Raw genomic sequence first — 17,440 nt, forward strand, 5'->3', positions numbered from 1 at the left:
GACAGTCTTTTGACCTTTCAGTCAAACTAGGCCATGCGATGTTGTTAAAATATTAAGTTTACTGAAAATATGAATATGTCATCTGTGACACATGCCGATGTTATGAAATTTAACCAAATTATTGCGCAAAAATAACATTTGTACGGATGAAAAGTTTTCTTCTGTCAAAGCCGCAGACACCTGATTTAAATAACGTGAAGGTTAATAGGAAATATAAATTTTGCAAGTCATACCTGCTTTTGTTTTCCCATATACATAGCAGAAAGCTACAGTTTCCCCCTTCTCTGCAGTCTCCACAGTGACGTCATCACCTGGTTGGAACAAAGTCACCACGTCATCACCAAGTTTTGCTACCTCATCAAAATCCAGTATGTTGTCTATCTTATCGCTGAGGAATGTATTAATATATCCGCATAATCCCATGAAACCTTTTGGTCGTGGTCCAGGTAGCGTGCCACACTTTGTCAGGCCCACCAACGCTTCTATCTGACTACCATTGTGGTAACAGTGGGTGTATAAAGGGATAAGAGACGGGTCCATTCGGCAGTTGACCTCAATCACTTTCATTTGGTCATTTTCAACAAACAATTGGATGTGTAAGAACTGATCATTGAACCCTTTTGAAATCAAACCATGTGTGATCTCATCATAGATCCTGTACAGTTCTTGTTCTTGATTGTTAGTTACGTCAGCCGGTATCATGTTCCCGAGGCAACATTGTGGATATTCGCTAGACCACACCTCTTGCATAATCAACCAACGGTGATTTTTACCATTGGAAACGCAGCCGTCAATTGCTAACATATTCTTAACATCAATAAACTCTTCTAGCAACAGTCTATCAAGTTTAACATCGTATGTGAACCCCTTGTCTGTGATCCAGTGCTTCAGAAACGCCTGAAAATAATGACTTTGCTCTCCACGTGTTAAACGGCCATTTTCTATATGCGATATAAATTCCTCCATACTCTCGATCTTTCGTGTACCACAATTGCCTTGGCCGACAACAGGTTTCATAAACCCTCCTTTGGTCTGTATGATTTCTCGTGCCTTCTCCAGTTTCTCACTGTCAGTAATGTCATCTTCATCAAATAGCGCATATTTAACAGTCGCTAAATCTGGGTCGAAGTGTTTACGTGAACTGAATTTGTGATACGTCAGAAACACCGACTCCACAGATGGACCACGAATATGAGGGAAAGTTTCAGACAATGCAGCATGGACCAAACAAGCGATATCTGAAAGGCTCAATACCATTGATATGTTTTGTGCCTTGATGGCTTCTTCACACTCTTTTGTAAACTGTAATAAATCCTCTTTGGTTGACACTGGTTGAATCATGTGTATGTTGCAGGACTGCTTGGTCTCTTCTGATAAGTACCTGAGGAATGTAGAAAACTGCTGATCCCAATTGGTTGGACAGAGGAGTAGTATTTCAGTTTTCATGTTCTCCGACGCCATGCTTGATGACAACTTACACCTAACCCTCCTACTCACTAACTACAGGAAAATATCACTCCTCGTTATCAAGGGTGCTGTTAAAATTAAAACGTACAATATTAATTATAATATTCACTGTCAATATATAATGTTCAACTGTTTTGTGCAATATATAATGCACGAAACGCCAATAATGTGGGATTTTCAATTGCAAACGATTTCCGTTGGTATATGTACTTCTATTTTGTTCGCGAATGCGGAGGAAAATACATTGTGTAAATCGGTTGAACAAGGTCGCTGTCAATGTCCTGACCCACAAATGTCCTTGTGACCTGTATGCTATATAAATCACTCTACAATACAGATAATAGATACAAGCATCTGTACTGCAATAGGGTACGGGTGTGAATGAAAGCACATTGCGTTTATAAAGATGCAATGCATTGACAGTTGTGGAGTAGTTCAAACAGTTGTCATTCAACTTCTACATTTACGTATAAACTGTCTAATTTGACTGACCAGAGAAATGTCAACTTGCAGAATTTTTTAAGACAGGGATCCCTGTAGCCTCGATATCTTAGTTTGTATTGTTGAAATAAATAATTAAAAATGAACACTTTTGGAAAAGACGCAGAGATCTCACGATTGCCAGTACAAAGTAACAGTTACGAACAGTGTGAGTTCTGAATGGTTCTAACACTCACCCTTAAGGTTATTTTAAGTAAACAGGGAAATAATTGCGATTTTGAACATTAGACTAGCATTGTCATAATAATAAATCTCGTATTTTCTGTTGGAATGCGTAGGACTTGGCTTCCATTTTGTAAAAAACAGTTATATTCTTTCATTTCAGTTGGTATTGGTGACCCCAAAGACGATTTATCACCTGACTGGTTTCAGCCTTTCCTGAATATCACGACTGACCGTACTATATTTGAACATTTCCTGTCGCAATATACTTCGAGAGAGGAATATCGCAAGGTCAAAGGTGAAAATCCCCCGGATTGGAATTCCTTTAAATCTTACAGCACAACTCCAGACTATAATGGCTTTGACCAAATACTGCAACTCACCAAAGATGAAGTCAAAGAACTTGGTCATCAGGGAGATGATTTTATTTTGCAATGTTCCTTCGACGAGGTTCAGTGCAATTTGAGGTAGGTTGAACAAAATGCATTAAACTACTAGTCACTCAAGGGGCTAGTGATCTCGATTTTTCTTGTACTTTTTCAAGAAAAAGATGCTGTATAACTTGGAATATATTGATGTACAATTTAGAATGTATTGCTGCACAGTAATATACTAAACGTATATATGTATATAAACACGAAAGAATGAGTAGCTGAACTATCGATTGTAAAGTTCTGAAGATATTATTTTACGAGGTTTGGTTAATAACTATTAATTTTTGCATATTTGGTAAATACACGGATATGCTATAAACTAAATTATAGTGTTACGATATAGTGTACAAATGTTCATACTTAAATCAATGATTGCAGTTGGAGATATTTGGTTCATTTTCATAACCATAAACATGTTATCGTGACAGTTAGAATGTATTTGGCAAAATCTTCTACTTGTGAGTATTGAGGCGAGCTCTGTAATCAATAAACCACGAAACAAGGGTTTCACAAGTTCCTATACATACATACATACATACATACATACATACACACACACACACATACATACATACATACATACATACATACATACATACATACATATAGTTTGCAGCTCGTTGAGTTGTGTGAAAGGTAACTGTACCATAAGCCCAGTGCCCATGTGGTCATTACAAGTGTATCCTCACTATGAATTATTAAAAAGTGCTTATGTAAAAATGGTTTTAAATACTGTGTTATACAACCAAGCTCAAGGAATGTGTAGTCTACGCAACGTCGTTACAATTGAACCAATCATCATGTTTTCCCTTTTGAGCACACCCTTAGTGGAGCCGTCATTGTAAATAGTTTTCATGTGTATCAATAATTCTGAGACAAGTAAGTTACAATGTATCACTTTCATGCCTTCACTAAAGAATTACTTAACCTCCACAATGTCGTTATATTTGATCAACTGATCATGAGATGAGATTTTATATCAACATTTGTTTTGACTAAAGTATAACATGTTATCACCTATAGTAATAGTGTTGCAACAACAGCATCAAACAAAACTACAGACTCACTAAGTCGACGCCCTGTCACTATAACTGAGTGACATTTTGAAAGGGAGAAACTAAAGGTTGTTTCAATTATAACAATGTTGCATAGACTACACTCTCCATACAACCCCGATCTTATAACAGTATTATCATATCATATCATATCATATCATATCATATCATATCATATCATAAACATTCACCCCATCAAATACAATAATCTGTTCTGAGAACAACATTTCTCGATAAGAAAGTGAATGCAAAATCACTGTTTATATGACACGAAATCGACGTCAAGCTGAAAATAATCCCTTGTATTAAAGTCAAAATGAAATGCCTTTAAAAACATTGTTTTCCTGTCCTCAGTCATTTCCTGACTTTCCAGGATGAAAAATATGGGAATTGTTTTACATACAACCACAAAGGAGAACACTTTGTGAAAAACCCTGGAGCTAAAAATGGTAATTAAACTAACTTGTAATTGATTATTATTTACTGATTGCTTTATACATATGTGACATATCAACTCATGAATGAATTGTATACAGTATATGTATTGATATGCTATTTAGGCCAAATACAAAAAGTTTTTTTGGATCCGGTTACAGGACCCCATCTAATTTTTCACACCGACCCTAAACTTTTATTTTTTACATATTCGAGAAAAAAAATAAGAAAATCGCGAAAAATGTGAAGTCTCGAAAGATATAGTGGATGCGGAAACTGGCATCAACTGAAAAGGACAATATAAAACTGTTCTTCCAGTCTGTAATGGCTGTACATCTGATGAGAAGAAACTAATAACACAGAGACCATGTGGAAAACAACAGAAAAACATAACTACCTATGCTGGACACTCACATATGAAAAAAAATCTACCTACCCCAACTATTCTAAAATTGAATGTAATCTGAACCACTCACTTGTTTTACACCTTATCTGCATCAAAATCATAATTCAGTCTATTCATTTCTTTTGAAAACCGTCTGTCCAATATTAACAAATCATTCTTTATCTATCTCAACTACAACCTTAGGCTTTAGATTGACTCTGTTTAACGAGCAGGCAGAGTATACAAGTGTTCATGGACAGGATGCTGGTGTTCGAGTAGTTATAATCCCTCCCCATCTTATACCAGTGCCGCAACAAGATGGATTTACAGTCAAACCTGGCTCTATATCATCCATAGCTATCAAAGAGGTAGGTTTACATGTGTCCTCTCAAAACGAAATCAGAAAGACAATTAAAACATATTGCACAATATATTCCCAAATGTGGTCTTTTCACATGCTGACTCGCAAGAATCTTCCCTCGTACCACTTCACTTAAAAAGCTTGTAAAGACGTAGTGCGACAAGACTCGGTTGTGCACATGATGTGCAAAATATATTAAAGCTATCAAGACATCAAAAATTAGTTGTCTGTTCCACCAGCTGTGCTAAATACTTTGTTTATTCTTATGTGACAATGTCTACACACACTCTAAAGACGTTAGTATGACAGGAGGAAATAACTAATTGTTCTTCTAACTGCACTGAAACACTATCTTCCGACAGACAGAGGTAGTAAGAATGCAATATCCCTGGGGGAACTGCACTGATGGTTCGAATGAAGAAATCCTACACATTGATGGATTTCCACATGGATATACCATTCTGGTAGGTATGAACACAATAAGTATATCCTAGTATGAACACAATAAGTATATCTTAGTATGAACACAATAAGCATATCTTAGTATGAAGACAGCAAGTATATCTTAGTATGAATACAACAAGTATATCTTAGTATGAACACAACAAGTATATCTAAGTGTGAACACAAGAAGTATATCTTAGTATGAACACAAGCATATCTTAGTATGAATACAACAAGTATATCTTAGTATGAACACAACAAGTACATCTTAGTTTGAACACAACAAGTATATCTTAGTTTGAACACAACAAGTATATCTAAGTGTGAACACAAGAAGTATATCTTAGTATGAACACAAGCATATCTTAGTATGAATACAACAAGTATATCTTAGTATGAACACAACAAGTACATCTTAGTTTGAACACAACAAGTATATCTTAGTATGAACACAACAAGTATATCTTAGTATGAACACAACAAGTACATCTTAGTTTGAACACAACAAGTATATCTTAGTTTGAACACAACAAGTATATCTTAGTATGAAGACAGCAAGTATATCTTAGTATGAATACAACAAGTATATCTTAGTTTGAACACAACAAGTATATCTTAGTATGATACAACAAGTATATCTTAGTTTGAACACAACAAGTATATCTTAGTATGAAGACAGCAAGTATATCTTAGTATGAACACAATAAGTATATCTTAGTATGAAAACGACAAAAATATCTTAGTCTGAATATTATTAATAGTTCTGCTAGGTATGAAAACAGAAAATATATCTTAGTCTATACATTATTAATACCTTCTGATCTATGTTGTGGTTTTATTTTCTGACACTTTCTTTTGATATTTTGCTGATAAAAATGCAACATTTCAAAACCCTGGATAACAATTATTTGTTTTGCAGTATCTTCACTTGTAAAGTGTAAGTATTGAAAGAGATAACCAAAACCTGAAGATTATGATATAAAATGTATCACATTTGTTAAGAATATAAAAACCTAAACTAGATCAGGAGGTGTTTGTTCAAATGTGACGGTATACTTTATAAACAAATATACAATTTCATATATTACCAGTTATTTGATTATGATCATTGCAATAATTATGGAAATATTAAGAAATGAATTGTAACACACATACTCTTCAACAAAAGAACAACATGTTAAGCATCCACATAAATATGACCAAAAATCGATTCATTAATTTTACAATGGTTACAAGCGATTGATTTGAATAGAAGTATTATTGGAATCGACATGTACTGTAGACTTACCACATGTATTTACATTTAAAACAAGGGGTCAGTGGCCCTTCTGGTAGCTACTCGTTCATATGCACTCACTAAATATGGACTGTCCCTCTCCTTATTTAGACATGTGAACATGCTTGTATATCAGAGGCAATGGAGACATACTGTGGATGTACTGACTCAATGCATATGGATATGGCAGCATGTAAAATACTTGATGAGGATGAAGGTATGATATAACTGAATGCACGTAAGATAAACCTAGATGAAGGTATGATAAACCTAGATGAAGGTATGATAAACCAAGATGAAGGTATGATAAACCAAGATGAAGGTATGATAAACCTAGATGAAGGTACGGTAAAACAATATGAATGTATGATACACCTAGATGAAGGTATGATATAACTGAATGAAGGTATGAAACAACTAGATGAAGGTATGATAAAACAATATGAAGGTATGAAATAAGTAGATGAAGGCATGATAAACCTAGATCTCATTTATAATACAAAGTCTGTAAAAATCAACGTGAATTTGAAAAGGATTGATAATGTTGAGTTGAGTTCCGTACTTCTCTCAATATTACTTCGCTGAAAGAATGGACACAAAGAGAAGAAATGTTATCGTTTGAACATAGTGCACTTCCAAGATAATTTATGATGATGTTTCAGTGACATAGTAAACTTGCAAATGTGAAACATTCCTTTCGCAATTGTTTGATTTGAAGTTCAAAATTTATGGTTCCTTCTTTACAGCGCTATTTAATGTTTGCCATTACTACTTATGTTCACAGCAAGATGTAGAAGTCTGATTTACTACTTCTACAGATATAACATGTTACAGTGTGATTGCAGACAACCTTGCAGGTAAGTAGAAAAACTATACCTCTCCTTGCACGTTAAGACCATACGCACACAAAACCAAGTGGTATTGCATACGTTACATACTACGCATTTTAAAGTAATTGTTACTGACATTATTTTTCATTATTACATGGTAAAAGTTTATATACATGTATACATTATTGACTGCCCATATATTTAATCAATGTGTAATTGTCACTGCTAAATGAATTAAGAAACTGTTATTGATTGTAATATTTTATGTCCTCTCCTAGTGAAATGCAATATTCTTTAACTATGTCACAATCCCAATGGCCATCAGATGTTTATCTGGTAAGTAATATCAATACAAACATAAGCATAAACCTGAAGTTGTGAATTCTGTAAAATGACATTATTTTCCTTGAGTTTTGGGGCTACTGATCGAGCGAGCGATTCAATAGAAAACAAATTCATGAGTAATATATTTCTATTTCGAAATTCAAACTTAATTGACTTTAAGATAATTTCAAAATCTGTCAAAACGTCAAGGTAGTAGTACACAGTCATTAATCGTCTGCGTATGACAATCAAGTGGATTGAAATTGTGCATAACTATGCCTGGTTATATAATCCACATTCTTGTGTATTTTGGGTCGTATTTATTTGTGAGTTTCGCCTGGTTGCTGAGTGATGGCATGACGCGATTGATGTTGTTCACTGGCATGGTGCATGCTTGGTATCGGCTGTCTATACTTCTCTGGCAAAAATGGGTGCCATGAAGATTGGCAATTGTGAACTGTCTACGGAAAGGGTCACCTAATATGGACGTATCCGACTGAGATCCTATTCCACACTGACTTGAGTGATCAGAGAGTCACGAGAACACTTTTGCCATTCTAAAACATTGCATTCCAAAGCACTGGTTCCTTCATCGTTAATTATAGTTACACGGGAGTAACTTAACTCAAACTACTTTATTGCTACATTGTAATGACATTTTCTTCATACATTTCAAGAAACACCTTCTGAAAACTGTACATAATAAGAACAGCAAGACAAGAACCATCAACAATGCAGAGTCTGCAAGGTAAGTATTTATGCATTCACAATAGCAAAATATATCAAATTCTTGCAATTAGAATATGTCTTCATAAAATTGTCGTTAGAATAGCAGAGTTTACACACTATAAAATGTGATCTTCATAATGAACCTCACACTTTAGCAGAGGATGTGGTTGCCACTTACATCACCACTGAGAAGCTAAAAGCTAAATTATAATACACAACTGTGTTTTTCCAAAGAAAGTAAAAGTTGGAATGCATATTGTTCATTGTTCCAGGTATCATGTAGGTAACTAAATATAGTAACGTTGCAACAGCAGGTTTGAAACGATTGTTACGTTTCGAAGGGCCTTGATTACATAATTTAATTAAAGAACCGCTATTAGCCGTCTGGAAAATTAGAATGAACATTTTTGAAATCAATTCGTATTCAGTTAAAAGTATTGTTTATTTATTCTTAATTTACATAGTATCGTTTATATAAAGATACAAAATATGACACTATAGTAAGCCTTATATGGGCATGAATTCATAAAAAAAATACGAGTGAATGAAATGCGTGTTTTTCCTTTAATCAGATCGAATTTTCTTCGACTTGAAGTGTACTTTGAAAGACTGAGTTATGAAGTAATAACTGAGTATAAGGCATACACTGTAAGTAATAGTACCAATTTACCAATTGGCATGATGATTTTTTCTTTGAAAACCCTGGCATGTATAATTTGGACGGTTTACCTAATACGTAATTAATTGAGTTGGTCTTTGATATTATGAAAAGTTGATAGATAGATACGTGGTGGTTCTTTCCATGGAAACAGTCTCTATTGAAAATACTCCAATAAAAACGGATCATATTAAAATTCTGTTTTAGTTCATGAAATTCGTATGTACAGAGTTCTGATAATCCGAGATTTCTAGAATCGAAGTTTTCTAAAGCCACGTCCATTTGTGTCATACCTTTGCTAGACATCACTGAAATCATACTTTTATCAATAACATTAGCTGTTACTCTAGCTCTGTACGTACTAAGTCTTCATTCATTCATTCATTCATTCATTCATTCATTCATTCATTCGTTCGTTCGTTCGTTCGTTCGTTCATTCATTCATTCGTTTGTTCATTCATTCATTCATTCACTCACTCGCACACACACACACACACACACTCACTCACTCACTCACTCACTCACTCACTCACTCACTCACTCAATCAATCAATCAATCAATCAATCAATCAATCAATCAAATCAATCAACCAATCAACCAATCAATCAATCACTTATCAATAACGTAAAAAGTTTACAAACGCCGAGTACTATTCATATAAAGTTAGTATCATGTATAGTAACACCCTTATCCTATTTTTTTAGTGGGAAGACCTCTTGAGTGACGTAGGTGGCACACTTGGACTTTACGTTGGATTGTCTGTCATAACAGTCTGTGAATTTCTGAAACTATTCATTGATATTTGTAAATATTGGCGTAGGAACAAAGGACAAAATGGGCAACTGAATGGAGACACTGCCCTAGCATAACATTCTTCAAGAATATACAACCAAAATATGATCTTATGTACCATTTTCAAAACACATTATGCACGTGTGATCATGCCTAATAAAAAACTGTGTGGTTCCGATTACGCTCTCAATTTTATAATAGCTGGGGTAGGCAGACTTTCTTTTTATTTGTGTGAGTGTCTAGTTTAGGTTTTCCATTGTTTTCTAATAGGGAACTTGCAAACCCGCCATGTTGAATGTTGCATCATGGGAAAAGTGATGATAAACGCTAATCAATTAGCATTGTTAACAATGTTGATACATTCTTTGTAACCACAAATGATCAATTCATAGTTACCGTGACCATTGTGGGAGGTTAATTTTTTCAGTAGCTCCAGATTAGGTATTACGATAATCACAGATAATCCCATAGTCCTTTGCGTCTGAGCATGCTCAGTCTGGATTGCAAGTTCCCTATTGGTCTCTGTGTTTCTTCCCATAAGATGTACAGCCATTACAGATAGGAAGAACAGTTGTATATTGTCTTTTTAAGTTGGTGTCAGTTTCCGCATCCAATATTTCTCATGAGACTTCACAGTGTTTTCGATATTAATATTTTTTCTCGAGTACGTAAAATATTGTTATGGTCGGCAGTGAAAAACTAGGTGGGGTCGGGTAACTGGAACCATACAATTATTTTTTAGGCTTCACCTTCTTGTATTTAATACACGAGTCTTTACAGGTAATACACACAAATGATTTAACAGGATTTTATAATGGTTAAGCAATTTATTACACAAGGTGATCTCTAATTGAAAGGTGGTACACCATTTTATTGATTATAGAATAATTCGATAATTCGAAATGGAAAAGTATTTATTAGACGAACCGTATATATTAATTTGCATACAGCACTATAAGTGTATATAAATATGTTCTTTTTTATATAGTGGTTAAATATAGTGGAGAAAAATATTGTGTAATTCAAGAAACCACCTGTTATAGATAGGAATCTTTTTATTCACAATCTTTATACGTTAATGATATGAACTAAAACTGGACAATGTATAGTAGCCAAAATTACTGCCTACATTTTAAGAATTTTAATATATGACTTGTTTGTTTGTTTGTTTTTTTGAAATATAGCATTAACGATTTATAAACAGCTATTTCACATTCATCTTATTGCCAAAAATGTAAAAACTTTACTCGTTATCTTACTGTATCAAGCTTTTATTTCTTGTGATTGTGTTTATGGTAGTCTTAGCTAGATTATATAACGTACACATAAATTTTTATAGTCTGAACGAGGATATGTGGCATGAGTTGCTACCATCAGATATAATACTACTGCTACCATATATCTGGTCTATTCAGCAGAGCTGATTCGTTGATTGGTTGAATGATTGATTGATTGATTGATTGATTGATTGATTGATTGATTGATTGATTGAATAATTGATCAGCAATATAACATATGTATTATCAGAGCTGATTGATTGATTGATTGATTGATTGATTGATTGATCGATTGATTGATTGATCGACTGACTGACTGAAAGAGCGATCAGATTGATTATTCATTCATACATAAAAAAGTATAGCCTTCTATCATATTGGCATTGGCATTTTAAACTCCTTTGTTACATTGACGACTACAATAACGCTTCAAGCATTTTTTAAAATATGAGATCCGACTTTGTTATGATGACTCGTAAGATTTGTTATTGTACAATTTGTTTTCCTAACATATTGTGTTATATTATATAGACTAATATAATTAGGAGTGCAATTATTCACCCATTATATGTCATTTACTAAACTCTATATTTACAATTTCTGTATATGTCTATGTTTGTAAACCTTTCATCGAATATATCAAAGTCGCAAAAGGAATCTGCTATCGAACTTGACGTTCTTGTTGTCATCACAGATTCTGAAAACTGCCATCAATATGCTCAGTATAAAATCTATAGTATTTATTAAACTGACAGTAATTATGACTTACACTTCAAACATAACATTTCGATTGATTCTGTTTGCGTAAACAGCATCAAAATCCCAAAGAGATATAAGAAAAAAAGAGATACATAGTTTTCAACGCTTATCAATTAAAAGATAAAAAAAATCAATTATATTCAAATTGTTCATGATGTAATCTAGCATGCTTTGTATTACAGCCAGGTTTGTATCAAGTAAAAGTTAAAATTAAAATAAACTTTTTCTTCTAAACATTCAGTTGATCTTGTCTTTGCTTGTTTATCAACTTATACTCTGTTATTATTGTTATATAAACTCTCCCTGATAAAACATACAATCTCTTATATACTTAGTATACATACTTCTCTAGTGCAAAGTAAAAATAAAAACTGGATGGTCTCAACAAACCTCAACTCAAAGGGTTTCCAAAAGTTCTGATTAGCTTTTGCTCTCAACAAAGCCTAATAGGTCAGTATTGATTTATGGTTTAGAGGTCAAAGTTCGGGTCAATTATATTCTCAGTGTTTTATTGACAAAGGTGTCATGATACAGAATGCCTGTGTCTGTGAAAGTCTTTATTAGACCGTTTCATTATATAATTTTAGAGGCAACAGTTTTCTAGATATAGCATGACATTCACATACACGCTCCTGTATGTCTTTTTCATTTAGTTTTTTGTTACTTCTTCATTGTCACAATTCGGCGAAGTGTAAGTTTGTTATAAAAGGCTTGGAAAAATAAATTTTAAGTATAATTATACATACATAAAATTAAGAATACGATCTGACCCTTATTACGAATACGATCTGACCTTTTAACCAAAGTGGAAGATTTACAGAGTTATAATCATAGTGCTTATGTTGGAACTTTATTGTGTGTGGCCAAATGACAATTATTGGATTTCCACGATTCAATTCAACTTGATAAACCTAATGAAGGTGGCATTCGCTCGCATATTGATACCGATATTAATGAAATGCACTGTCAGATCAACCTTATCCTGAGCATTTAACCGTGATATAATATATATATATATATATATATATATTTATATATAATCCCATGAAATCAATGTTAGTTTACGTCATAATGCTCCGAGTATGATTCCGCGGACTAATACAAATTCGAGCCGGTAGGAGAGAATTTGTAGTCCGCGGAATCATACGAGGAGCATTATGACGTAAAACTAACATTGATTTCATGGAATTATATATTTATCACATAACTAAGTATTTCCCCGTATTTTTCTAAAATTTTTAATCGTATTTTACGAATACTGCATCATTTAATCACACTATATTCTTCATCGCGTATTCAAAAATGGCGCCCGACGTCTATGCAAATTACATAATCGCGTGACCTATGGCGAGGTCACGCTTACCATATGTATGGTATCGGTCATACTGTTGTGTGCTTTCTCAACCAAAATTATCGGTTATAACCTTGCGATGTACATGTAATACCGAATTTAGTTTAAAACGTAAGTAGAATTGTCTGGATACGATTTTTTGTGCCGTCATTTAAATCATATTTTCTCGGGTTGTGTAAGTTCGGAGATCTGAGCTCGACGGAAAATCGGAAGCTTGCCGGCTGCTATCTACGTGATTTTTAAATAGATAAAATGTATCAAATAAAAAGAAAAGGACTTCTCCGTATCAAACTCATGCCATCCAAGGATATATGTAACGTAACTTATGAATTTACGTTTTGAAAGCACATAATCATTACGATAAGCTTGATAGCCTAAGATTGACATGAACACTCGAACAGTACGGAGAAAAAATAGTTCGGTAGAACAGGGGTGATATGCTCTGAAATCACCCCCTGTTTGACGTCACACAGTAGAAGATATGCACGTATTTATGTGATAAATATATATATATAATATATATATATATATATATATATATATATATATATATATATATATATATATATATATATATATATATATATATATATATATATATATATATATATATTGGCACTTAATAATGTATCTGGTGTTGTTCACAAATGTTTGACTGGTAGTCTTACCTAACTGTATATGTAGTATAAACCATCCTCCTGAATTGTTATACCACTATTGTCACTATTCAAATGAAAGCTGTCTTTCATTCCTGAAACATCTTTCCTATTCATCCATTTAGTATAATCCCAATTCCTGAGTAACCCAACTGTTAAAAATAGAAGTGTATTTCATTTATTCATTTATGTATGTAATTCAAAGTATATATATATATATATATATATATATATATATATATATATATATATATATATATATATATATATATATATATATATATATATATATATATATATATATATATATATGTTACACCTAATCTGTGAAATTGTCCAATTCACGAATATGTTACACCCAATCAGTGAAATTGCCCAATTCACGAAATGGGTAGGTAACTTTGCCCAGTTCATGAAATAGGGAATCGTTTTGCCCAGGTTTTACGAAGTGGGTATGGTAAAATATGCGCAGTACATGAAATGAGCATCTTTTATAGGAAGCACACACAAAAGGATAACAATCAAACAACTTTATTATCATGTATTTACAAACTCATAACTTCACAATTCTTATTTTATTATAATTCAGTGTAGCTTGTGTTTTAATAGAGTTCGATAATCAACACTGATATAAGAATTTTACTCAGCATTATCACACGATTTCCTTGCTGTGGCAGGCACTGTTGCATCGTAAACCTGCCCTGAGACAGGAACACAATCATCCTACAAAGGCATCTTTTGAAGCCTTGGCCATCACACACACACACACACTTCTAGCATGTACGCTTTCCCGGAGACCTAAACATCTTCAGCTTGCAGTCTACTAGTACTACGCTTAACCAAACTTCTTCAAACTGATTTCTACTAAGCCTTCCCCAAATCATGCCACCCGCCATTTCTATATATCCCGATTCACTTACTCCCATTATCACGCCTATTTCATTTGGTGGGCCTCCTTAATTGCTGAGTTCGAATGTTGGAACTGGTACGACAATATACAACCTTGACAGAGAGAGGCTTTTAAACCACTCCTGCTCCTATCTCGCCCTCGACGTTTTTCTGTGCATCTCTCACAACAGACAATGCAATGCATTATAAGAGAGCGTGGGATGTATACGTACTTTTCGGATACCTTAATATGTGTGTGTGTGTGTGTGTGTGTGTGTGTGTGTGTGTGTGTGTGTGTGTGTGTGGATGGATGGATGGATGTATGTATGTATGTATGTATGTATGTATGTATGTATGTATGTCCATGTATGTATGTATGTATGTATGTATGTATGTGACTGCATCCAATCGAGTAGCGAGTCTGCACACTTGCACGTGCCTATGCACGATTGTGCCAACAATAATTTGCTGTATATTACTAACAAAGACGAATTGATACATTATCATACAAATACCTGTCGGTCTATCGTATCGACTTACTTGGAAAGAATATGACAGTTTTGGGCACATGCCTTTTATATTTTATTCACAACTGTTTAATATACCTATACATAAAAGTATAACTCTAGGACTATTTTTAGATTGAGGTAATAGCAATTAATAAACTGTTGACTCTTGCAGAGTATATCGACCATCGTAAAACTGATTTCCGTGTCATTCCTGCGTCGTCTTTTGAAGAGATGACAAACCAAATCCTAGCTGGTCCGCAGTCTGTTGATACTAAGTTCCTCGCTTATCACTTGAAACATGTGCTGAGAAATGCTTGTCAACTAAAGATTTCAGATGTCTGTCATTTAACTACAAAGTGAGGGATCAGACATGTTCGTTGTTGGTCAACGGCAGATTTGGAGACGAGGACACAGAAATGAAGCTGGACAGCAACTTTAACCATTACGAGAGTCTTTTAACTGCTGGTAAATATAATTTACACTTTTATACTTTGTGCGAATATGGTTAAGTAATATTATACAGCTAGAAATCCACAAGCAAGCATTAAGAGCAAAAATCAGGCCTGCAACTGTCCTGATAACCCTGTTGCAGAGCTGAGAAAGTTTAGTGGTGTATGCATGCTGGCGAGACCAGGAATATTGTGCTCACTATGTCAGAGCACTATACTATAGTTGTCTGAGTCTCGATCAATAATATGCCACCTCTTTGAAGATCACCTATTTAGTTTTCAGAAGATCTTAGCCTGAGATATAAATGCAATAAATTCACTGCACTGAAATCATGGACTCAGTACATTGAAGCATTTAGACTGAAAATACTTGTCGTTGTGCACGCCACTTACACACGATACCGACTGTGAGTGAAAGAGTGTACCCAGCGACAAATCTTTCAGTTTATGTGACTCCACAAGCTACAGATTTTGTACATCAGAAAGGAGTGCTATGCAAATAATGTAAAAAACGTTTCACTTTGTGTCTCTTTTGACAGTTGTTGATAGCATTGGAAATGGTACGTTGTGTCCGACGGGTTTCTTCCAATGTGGCTCGGGGGAATGCTTACATAAGTATAGAGTATGTGACGTCATTCGACATTGTTCACTTCAGGTATGGACACTTCTTTTTTGCTGGGACATTATACAAAGGAATTTTCTTTAAGTTGTAGAAATCTATTCAAAGACAAAGGTTTTGATAACAAATTTAAACAAAAAATTTTACTTGAAGGCTTAATTTTAGTACACATCTGACAGGAATTCAAATCAATACACTTGAACTTCTTGGCCAGAAATTTTCCGCGTTGAAACCTCAGACCAGGGGACTGTACTCCGGTTTCCTTAGAACTTGTCTACATATGTTCAGATATTGAGAGTTCAGTTCTGTGAATGGGAAAAAAGACAAATCCGACATGTAACGTTGTCATTTATTCGGTATCGTTATCTTGGAAAAATTTCTTTTCTTCGCAACGATTACCCATGAATCTTATAAGCAGAGCTTTGTCTACAGTCATGTGATCGTTACGGTAATAATAAACGCAGACTTATCGTTATCTTGGAAAAATTTATTTTCTTCGCAATGATTACCAATGAATCTTATAAACAGAGCTTTGTCTACATTAAAGTGATCGTTACGGTAACAAGTGACCTATCGGTCAGAATAGCCCCGCTGTTCTTTTTAGTTTTTATTTTGGTAGCAATGTAATAAAGTGGTTAGTGGTTTCATAAGATGTCTCACTATAAAACACATTTTACACAGAAAGTTGGTAAAATATTGTACTTTTATACCATAGTCACCATTTTATAAAAATTACACAAAATCTCAGAAAAATAATGATTGGGAAATGCGCGCGCACGCACACACACACACACACACACACACACACACACACACACACACACACACACACAAAGGATTTTTGAGGTTGGCTATAAATAATTCCAGTGTCTTACAGTTTTAACCCTGGAAAATATAATAATGAATGAAATAAACTAGGGATCTAAAACAATTTTGTGGGAATTCGAATTTCAATTTTCTAACAAATTTACCAAAAACACTGTCCATAAGCATATTTGTCAACAACATTCAACTTGTAGTAGACATAACATCGTCTAATATTTAAATTCACGGAGTGTTTTGTGACCGGCGCCTGTCA

At 34.1% G+C, this 17,440-nt stretch overlaps 1 long non-coding RNA gene across 1 annotated transcript; it reads left to right on the plus strand.

The window, feature by feature from the left end:
- The first annotated feature begins 7,322 nt into the window (after positions 1-7,322).
- LOC144442318 (uncharacterized) lies at positions 7,323-8,422 on the plus strand. The gene is made up of 3 exons (XR_013481627.1): positions 7,323-7,377; positions 7,629-7,686; positions 8,352-8,422. It is a non-coding gene; the product is annotated as an uncharacterized LOC144442318 (long non-coding RNA).
- The last annotated feature ends 9,018 nt before the right edge of the window (positions 8,423-17,440 follow it).

The sequence above is a fragment of the Glandiceps talaboti genome, chromosome 11 (genome assembly GCF_964340395.1).
Source record: "Glandiceps talaboti chromosome 11, keGlaTala1.1, whole genome shotgun sequence".
Lineage (NCBI taxonomy): Eukaryota > Metazoa > Hemichordata > Enteropneusta > Spengelidae > Glandiceps > Glandiceps talaboti.